This window comes from Equus przewalskii, chromosome 14, assembly GCF_037783145.1.
Source record: "Equus przewalskii isolate Varuska chromosome 14, EquPr2, whole genome shotgun sequence".
Taxonomy (NCBI): Eukaryota; Metazoa; Chordata; class Mammalia; order Perissodactyla; family Equidae; genus Equus; species Equus przewalskii.
This window is the reverse complement of record NC_091844.1, coordinates 2,918,569-2,929,124: the sequence shown is the minus strand read 5'-3', so window position 1 is coordinate 2,929,124 and position 10,556 is coordinate 2,918,569.

Below are 10,556 nucleotides of genomic sequence, written 5' to 3'. Positions count from 1 at the left end.
CAGTGGTCGAGAACCATAGATTCCCTGCAATCTCCATGCTGGGGGAGCTGGATGTGCACTCTGGGTTCTTTTTTCCCACCAGAGACACTGTAGGCCCCAGGGGGCCCTCTTGGTATGGTTCTGTGCTGGCCTAGGGTATGGGAAATGTGGTCAGAGTGTAGCATTCCTTTTATCCTTCTAATGTGGTCCTCCTTAGTCTCTGTGGCCCAGGGGGAACTTCAGCCTTACCCTCTGGGTTCTGGGATTTTCACAATGGTATTTTGTCTGTGAATAGTTGCTAGCTGGTCTTCTTGTGTGTGGGACCAAAGTTGGGAGTGACTTTTGTTGCCCTCTGGATGATATTACTTCCACTTAATATTTTCTCACAAAGATGCTTAATTTAAATTTAGTTTCACATAGCATTTATTAAGCACCCTATTCTACAAAATAACAAGGGATGGAAGAAAAGGCACAGACTTTGGGGTTGCAAAGACCTGCTGTGCAATCATATGCCGGGAATGGTGAAGATCAAGTGAAATAATTGACAGATGTTAGCTTATTGGAATAGAAGCACTAGGAGTGCAGGGACTTATCACTGTGCCTTGGCACAGAGTAAGTGATCAATAAGTACTTATTTTGCTCATATTATGTGCCATCCACTGTGTTTCACACAGTAGATTCAATGACACGTCAGAAACAGCCCCTGCCTGCAGACGATCTGCTACACTGACCAAGCAATGGCCTATCTGTACCTTTTCAGAGGCTTTTGAAAGGCTCCAGAGTGGTTGTAACAACCGCTGTTTCCTTTCACTGGGAGTTGCTGCTTATGCCTAGGGTGCTATGTTATGCGGAATGACCCCATTGCCCTGGGCAACAGCATTCAAGATAAGGAGTGGGTGGTTGACCCACTTAGAAGATGCCCAGGATCCTACAAATTGCTCAGGTTCATTAGTTCTGCCCAATAGGCTTCTGTCTACTAAGCAGGGGTCAGCACAATCTTCTGTAAAGGACCAGTCAGTAAATATTTTAGAGTTTATTGTGAAGAGGCAAACTTGAACATAGTACATAAGTACTTATATAAGGAGAAAGGAAACTCCTGGCTTGCTCTTCCCTGCATGTCTGGGTGCTCCATCTGAGGTAGTTAGCAGCTTTGCCTCCAGTAGAATCTGCTGGAGTTGGTTACAAGAAAGAGTGACTGCCAAGAGCTATGGGCCTGGAAGGCTGGAGAGCAGGGGGGCTAAGAGAGAGGAAGGTAGTGGCAGTGGTCAGTTCCATTTTCTGTGACACCCGGATCTGGCAGAACTCCCCAGAGTGCCTGGCCATCTCACTGTGGGCAGCTTGGCTGGAGCCAAGAGATTCCCTGAGTCACTGACTCTAGCCTGAAATGCCATCCCTTGGTGCCTGGCTGTTTCCACTCGTAGAAACTAGTAGAAACTAGTGCAGGAGGCCGGAGCTGGGTGTGAAGGGAGAATTATGCTCTGGCTTTGTTTCCTCAGCCAGTGGCAACTGGAGCATGCAGTTCATGGTATGAAAGCAAGTGGTGACTGGATTACACCTGCAGGCTGTAGTTTGCCAACCCCTGTTCTAGATGGTTGCTGGCTGAACCATCAGATGTTATTTCTTGGGGAAGTTTGAACTTAAGGTATAGAGAGAAGGAGTCCATTATTTGGTCTCCTTATAAAAAAGAGTCACTATGATGGAGAAACACTGGCTTAGGGACAGTAACTCCTGCTGTTAACGGCCTGTCAGCTAGCTGGCTTTCCCAATGACCTTCCCTTTCTGCGTGGTATTCCAGTCCAGTGGCAGGTTGGGGTGTGGACGGGAATGCTTGGCTTGGCTAAGAGGCAGCTGAGATTACTCTCCTGGTCCCTTCCTTCTCTTTGAAGCTTTGCAAGAGCTCAAGTCACCTATCTCTTTCTTACAGCCTAAGAGAGCCTAACCAAAATGAAGCATTTGCTCTTCTACGGAACAAGGAATGTAAAGTTCTCTTTTTGTCTTCTTCCCTCCAGAGGCAGTGGGGACTGTTGCCTTTACCAGAGTGCCTGCAACAAGGTATCTCCCTCACTCATACTTTCTCCCCTGCTTCATGGTCGGATGTGTTTGCCTTTCCTATTCTGAAAGATTAATCTCTGTTTTATCTGATAGAGTTTGATGGGTAAATTAATGATTTATAAACCAAGGAGATAAGGTGAAGTCATTTATTCTGTATTGTAGTAACCACTGACTTGGTGCTTTTTGTATCAATAACCATACCAAAGAGGTACATTTATTGATTTTTAAAAATATTTTATTTATTAGTTAGAAGTTTTCAAAGAAAGCTGTGAAACTTTCTTTATCACAGGCCATTAGATAGAACATACAGCATGGTAAAATGCTGCTTTATCATAGTAACAGAAATGCCCCCAAATTTCCCTAAAATCATATCCAGCTTCAGTCACTTAACAAGTAATAACAAGATTCAGTACAACTATCTCTTCATGTTCTTTTGGGATCACTATGTTCAGAGTGTGTTCTCATCATTGCATATATACAGATCCAACAGACAATTTAACCATGAGTGATCGGGCCTTGGAGAAATGAATTACTTAATCAAATGCATAGGAAATTGATGAAGTAAATAAGATTTTAAATCTAAATTTCATAATTAGCAAAGTAACTGCCAGGTAGTCAAAAATACTCTTGCCTGCACATTGCCTCAGGCCCATCTGACAGGCCCAGCAGGAGTACCAAAATACTTGGGGTGCCAGGTCAGGTGCCTGAGCAATGTTGACAACACACTGAGAAATTCCCACCACTTGCTTTTGCCATTTCTTGGCTTCTGAAACATCACTCTCTCTGTATTTCCAAAATCATCTAAGAAAAGTTCAATTAATTGTGTCACAACCTATCTTGTATTTGTCATATTTATTCCCTTTTGTGGAAATTAGAAAGATACTTTAGCTTGAGAGTTTTAGAGCTGTTTGTTTCTGGGGCCCCTTGGAGTCTCTGATGAGAGCCGTCCTTCCAGATGAGCACACGGCCTTGGGGCACACTTGCAGGGCATTCCTGGATGCCTGCTGCTCCTGACCCAGCCCCATCTCAACTCTTTCATACACTGTGGCAAAATATCATTTATCACTGGTAAATAATCCATAACTCATTTGCATACTAAAGCTTTAATAATTTACTTTATCAATTTAAACTGAGATTCATTCTCTTTTCTTAAGATGAATAAAGCTACTGAGAAATATTCGAATGGTAATACTTCATTTTTAACACTGGCAATTTGTAATTGATAACAGAGTTGTTAAAGTGGTTAGTTTATGAGTGAAAACAATGTAGCTGATTATAATATTTCTCTCTTTTTAATGCATTTCTCCGGTTTGCCTACTCTAACAGTGGAAGCATTCTTAGGAAGCAGAGTCAGAAGTTAGCTTGGCCGATGCCTTGCACATAATACAATCGCCTGCCATTTAATGAGAGTTTACCTTGTCTCGGGCACTGTGTTTCAACAGCTTCCAGGCCTGCTTTCATTGTATCCTTACAACAGCCTGTGAGCTGGGTACTAAAGTGCAGGCTCCACTGAGCAAGTTTTGTTTGTCCGCATGTAATACTCATGCCAAGTTGACTGCCTAACTCATGTAGGTGTCTGATAGATTTTTATTAAATAAGTCATCCAAACGAAAGTGAGACTTAGAGAGTTTAAGTAACGTATTAAAAGTCAATCAACTTGTAAGCGCTAGAAGTAAGTCCAAATCCAGATGACTAACTGGAAAAGGAGAACAGTGACCTCACCTTTTACTTCTGTGGTACTTTAATTCCCTGGACCTTTCACACTTTCTGTGTCTTTTGATCATCATGACTATTAGATCAGATCAGCTGGTCACCTGAGGCGAGGAAGCTGAGGGCGGGGATGTTAAGCAATAGTCCATAGCTGGAGTGGAACCGAGTGAGGGAAGGTGACCGCAGCTTCATGAGGTGAGGTTCTATTGTGAGTGGAGCCAATCTGCTTGTAGCTCTGACATAACAACATAGATAATAACAGTGGCCCAAAAATATTCACTTGCTTTCTCTGGCCCATCAATCTTGTGGTCATCAGTCTTTTGATTTTCACACTGTGAAGTTCTCCCTGTGTGACCACACTCAGTGTCCTGTCTTCAAACCCCTCCAACATGCTAATAACTCCCACATCTGGGGCCCCAGATCTCCCCCTTGAAGCACAGACTTATGTTTCTCAATGTGTAGGAGGTGACTGGGATAGTTCTTATTTGAATGATCTGCAATCATTGCAACTCATCCTGTCCCCTCGAACTTATTATATCTGGTCTCTTTATACCCTGTCCCCAAGTCTATCCCCATCCTACATTCACTAATTTGACTCATGGCAACTACATCCATCCAGGCTTCCAAGATAAAAGCTCACAATTATCCTTTATTCAGTCTCCACCCATCCAAACAGTTGTCAACTCCTGCTTATTTCATCTTCTAATATTCCCCTCACTTCTGCACCTCCAGGACCACTGACTAATTCAGGCTGTCTTCATCTCCAGTTGATCCACTGCAAGGCTCATAATGGTGCATCTGTCACTAAAACACTCTCTTCTTGCTCAAACTCCATGTGCCATCTTCCTAAAACCATCTGACCATGCTATGGATTATCTGAATGACCTCTCTGGGCTCCAGGTTTCCTAAAGAACAGAGTCCTAGTCACTAGTCTCACTTGCAGGATTCCTCACAAGAGGCCCCAGTATACCTCAGCAGCTTTAAATCCTACACTCAAATGCCGTGGATCTAACCTAGGATGGTTCTGGACTTGTGGGTGGTACATGCTTTGGTGTCTTTCATGTCTCTGCGTTTTAGCTTTTGCCGTTCATTCTCATTCCCTCTTCAAGATTCAGCTCAAATGCCATCTTTTCCACAGTTTTCTTCAACTTCTCTGCATAGACATCAATATCCTTTCCACTGTTTCCAAAAATCCTTTCCACATACTTTTTAAAATTATTCATTTTATTGAAACTATCTATGGATCTGTTTCTTTTACCATTTTTTCTCTTGGTCATGTTTCTTGACATGCTTAAACATTTTTCATTGAATGCAGGACATTTTTTATAAGTTACAGAGGCTCTGATGAGGATCCTTCCAGCATCTGATTAGGGGTAGATTATCCTTCCAGCAGATAGATTAGGGGTAGATTATCTTAATCCAAATAGGAACTGAGCTGACTGAGACTGGGTTACAGTTTCGTGAGGCCACATCTACCCCTTGTTCATCCATACTCTCTCCAGAGGCTCCAACTGTGATCCTGAGGTGTCTTTGGTGGTGCTCTCTTCAGCACACTGAGACTATAGAAAACTTCATTCTGCCCATAAGCAGCTTCTGCGTTTATTTTTTATTTTTTTTATCCTTTTGTCCTTTGCAGTTCCAGATTTCAGCAAATGTCTTAAGGGGGGTAAATCTAAGTGCAGGATCCCTTCCTCCTTCACCACCTGGATTTGGCTGCCCCATTTTGCTTCACCTGGCAATCTCAAATTCCCAGATCTCAAATTTGTGTCTGTCCTGCATCATGAGATTACCAAAAGTTCTACTGATGTCTTTTCCTCCTAGCAGTGGCCATGTGCCTAGGCCCTATGCCCACACTCGGCCTCTCAAGCTCACGCCAAGAGTTGGTGATGCCCTAGAGAATCAAGAGCAGCTGCGGAAGGTAAGCTTACCTTTCTGAGGTCCCTTCCTACAGGGACTTTGGCCACGTAACCCAAGGTCACCTTGGCTAGTCATCAATACCTTCAAACAGGATTTTTTCCTTCTTTCCTTTTTGGTAATTTACCCAGTTTTTCTAGTTGTTATTGTGGCAGCATTGGTCTGCCACAACTACTTTATCACAGCCAGAAATGGTATCTGAAATCAGTTCTTTTAAGCTGTAATATTTCAAATCAGAATGTGCTATATTTTGTAAGTTACTTTTGAAAGAGTCTATTACTTGGTTTTATAGACTGAAGTTCTCTCTTCATAAATCTGTAATGGGTGATTGCTAAGAGACTAGAAGAACAGTTAAAACTATGTAGTTCTTTATGCTGTCTTATATTTTATATTAATCTGGAAGTCTTTTGTGTTTGCACACCATGCTAAATTTCCCAGAAGTCGCCAGGACAAGCCGAGCAAATAAACCTACTGAAATTCTGTCAGTATATTTAAATCTATTGTATCACAGAGCCATAAGCATAGTCATGCCTAGCAAAATTTTATAGCAAGCACACATACATTCATATTAGCATATATACGGCATTGGAAATATAATTCAAATAATACAAAATTGTAGTGTAGATATAATTATTGGGAATTCAACTTTAAAAGTCATCAATCAAATGAGACAAAGGTCTAATTATTCAGTCTAAAGCTCTGCTCATTACACCAGCTTAAGGGAAGCAATGTCTGGCTTTCTGGGATAAAATTCAGAAAACCTGGTTTCTGTCCTTGTTATTTGCTCTAAGCAAATAGAATTTTCCCTAAGTCCATTTCCTCCTTTGTAAAATGGGTCAGCATTATTTATATTACTCTCGTCATATGGCTGTTTAGAGAAGAAAATTAGGTCATATATATATATATGCATGTATATATGTATGTATATATATATACACACTATGAAAAGTTAAATGCACCTAAAATTATGTGTTATTATTAGGTTTTAAAATTTTTGAGGGATTAGCAGCACATGAATAGAGAGATTCAGACAAACTCACACCTGGGCATCTGACTCAGGAAATGGCTTTTTAGAAACAGCCAGCTGGAGAGCAAAGCAAAAGGACGTTCCAGGAGCTTAGTTATAACGTAGTGCAGGTGGCCACATACCTGTTCTGATTCCAGAGAATCCAGGATCATTTCTGCTCCTCCATCCACAGTCCTCTTCCATATCCTCTTTCTCCCAATCTCCCCAAGCACACATGAGCACACTCACCACTTGCCCTACTCTAGGATTTAAGCCTGAAGTCGCATCCTTGGGTCACTAATTCTATAGGGACCAGCGCACTTGGGAAGAAAGCACTGTTAAGTTGTTGCAGTCATCGGGCCCCTTCGTATGAGCCAGGCTTACGTTTTTTCCCAAGAACGGCATTGGTGATATGGAGGGCCCAAAGGGCCTGAGAGGTCTGTTTCCTAGGAGGAAGAGGCTGAAGCACTGGATATGACGAGGAAGAAGAAAAAGGGAGTCAACAGGAAAATATGGAAATGACATCTGCTTACCTGACATTAGACTTGGCCCAAACTCAGGTATGTGGAGATGAGACAGGGGCCAAAAGCACCTAGACAGAATCCCATTAGCCCCGTCTGCAAGCTCATGGAGAAGTAAAGAGTGGCCACTCTTTATTGGATGCTTAATCGGTGCCAGGTTCTCTGTTGGGTGTTCTTTACATAGTTCACTTTATGTCATCTTCATAATAACCCAAGAACTTTCTCCTATGCCTCAAGGTCTGGGCTACATCATGCACCCCCACCCAAATTCTTATATTGAAGCTCTAACTGCCAGTAACTTAGAATGTGACTGTATTTGGAGATAATGTTTGTAAAGAGGTCATTAAGTTAAAATTGAAGTCATTAGGGTGAGCCCTAGTCCAATATGACTTGTGTCCTTATAAGAAGAGATTAGGACACAGACACACACAGAAGGAAGACCATGTAAAGACACTGAGAAAAGATGGCCAAACCAAGGAGAGAGGCCTCAGAAGAAACCGACTCTGCTGACGCCTTGATCTTGGACTTCCAGCCTCCAGGACTGTGAGAAAATACATTTCTGCTATTTCAGCCACCCAGTCTGTGGTACTTTCGTAGGGTAGCTCTTGCAAACTGATCTACCATACGTATAGCGGAAAATATGGCTTAGCTCTGGAGGAGGAGAAAGGGAGACGCCATTGTCTTTTTCTCTCTTTTCTGGCACTAGATATAAATATTGGAAAAATGCTGCTTCTTTTTATTCTCAATTTTGAATGCACGCTTCTACTTAAGCTTTGCAAATAAAAGAAACTAGGTTTGTTCATCCCATTGTTTTATGCATGCTTTGTAAACTAGATTGGGCTTTATTGGTAATCCTTTTTTTTTAAAAATTTAATCCACCAACTTTAAAATCAAAAGAGAAAGTTCACAGGGGAATTTTCTTTGTCCTCCTCTAATCGTTACTATAAAAGTTGGGTTTGGGTTTAAGACTTGTTTTATTTTGATCTACCTGTCATTCTCTTAGTTTTTCTTTAATAAAAATTAAATAACAATAATAATAGTGAAAGTCATAGAAAACAATATTATTGATTAGCCCTTCACCATGTAAAGAACTTAAAATGTATTACTTTATTTTTAAACTAAATGCATTTTTAGAACAGTTTACTTTTTACAGAAAAATTGGGAAAATAGTACAGAAGTTTGCATTCACCCCACACCTAGTTTCCTCTAATATTAAATTTTACATTGTGATGGACATTTGTTACAACTAATGAACCAATAGTAAACATTACTATTAGCTGAAGTGCATACTTTTTCTTTTTGGGAATATCCTTAGTTTTTACCTAACGTCCTTTTCTGTCCCAGGATCCCATCCAGGATTCCATTCAGGCATCGTGTCTCCTTGGGCTCCTCTTCGCTGTGCCAGTTTCTCAGACTCTCCTGGTTCTTGATGACGTGATAGTTCTGAGGAGTGCTGGTCAGGTGTTTTGTAGAATGTCTCTCAACTGAAATTTGTCTGCTGTATTTCTCATGATTAGACTGGGGTCTTTGAGAGAAAGACCATGGGGGAAAGTGCCGTTTTCATCACATCACGTCAAGGGTACACACTGTCAACGTGACTTAGCACTGCTGATGTTGACTTTGGGCACCTGGCTGAGGTAGTGTCTGTCCGGTTTCTCCACTGTAAAGTTACTCTTCGCCCCTTTCCATACTGTCCTCTTTGAAAGGAACTCACTATTTGCAGTCCGTACCGAAGGAGTGTCGCTATGTTTTTGTTTTTGTTTTTGTTTTTGCTTTCTGGCATCAAAAGATGCTTCAGGCTCATCTTGACTATTTTCTGCTCTATCCTAGAATCTGCCTTTTTTCCAAGGAGCCCTGTTTCCTTTTATTGGAGAATGGTATTAGATATCAAGATTTGGGCTCTAGATATGCTAGTACTGTTGGAGGCTCTTTGCATCCAGGCCCTCTCAATTGACAGAATGAGAAAATAGTTTAGTGTATGCTAACCCCTATATATATATGTACCTATATTTTTTTAGGTAACCATCTGTATTATATTAAGCTAAACACGAGTTCATACTGTTGTCCCCACCTTCAATCCGTGATCACATGAGTCATTCTAATCTCCTCCTCTTGCTATCTATAAATAACATCAGGCATCCATTTACCTAACTGTTCCATTCCAGAATACATGTGTAGCAGTATCGGAGTTAATTTGCATCTGTGGCAAAAAGCTTGACCACCTAGAGGACCCTGTTTCTGTACGTTTCTTTTGCCTTTAGTCTTCTAAACTCCACTTATCTGTAGGGCTACTTAGGTCAGCACCTTTCCCACCCCCTTCAGTGAGGTTGTCATACACTAGTCATGCAGTTAGATTGTTTTGTCACATTTTGCATTCCATCCTGGAATCCTATAATTTCATTTCCATCTTCACAATAAATCTTTGAAGCAGGAATTTTAATTATCTTCATTTTATAGATGAGAAAACAGAGGCACAGAGAGTTTAACTTGCCCAAAGTTTCACAGCTAGTAATTAGAAGAGGTTAAATTTTAGGTCAGATTTGTATTTCTTTTTTGTTGTTGTTGTTTTTTGAGGAAGATTAGCCCTGAGCTAACATCTGCTGCCAATCCTCCTCTTTTTGCTGAGGAAGACTGGCCCTGAGCTAACATCCATGCCCATCTTCCTCCACTTTATATGTGAGATGCCTGCCACAGCATGGCTTGACAAGCAGTGTGTAGGTCCGCACCCGGGATCTGAACGAGCAAACCCCAGGCCACCGAAGCAGAGTGCGTGAACTTAACTGCTGCACCATGGGGCCAGTCCCCAGGTCCGTATTTCCTAATTTTTAAGATTAATATTCTTATAAAAAAGGTAAATACATTACCTTTTTAAAAAAACAAACCCAAATCCATGCTTATTAATGAAGGGAGGGCTGGAAATGAAGACATACCGTTGGAGGCGAGGGGCTGTGCCCAAAGCTCACACCAGTAACAACACATTGTGTCATTTGTGTCACATCTCAGAGCTCAGTCCTTAATACACAGCTGAAAGCTGGAAGAATTTATCTCAAGAGGGTGTCTGATGTCCTAATATTTCTATATCCAATGAGAATCTGAGGTGGGGAAGCAGAGAACACGAGATTTTAAGGCTAATGAATCCTTTGCCCTCCCCAGATGTATTTAGGTTCTCCAGAGACATAGAACTAATGGGAGATATACGTTATATATATATAAAATCTCTATGTCCATAAATATATGTGCATATATATGCATATAAAGAGACTTATAGATTTATTTATTATCAGGGATTGGTTCACGCAACTGTGGCATCTGGGGAGTCCACAATCTACATGTGTACAGGCAGGCTGGAGACCCAGGAGAGCCGATGGTGCAGA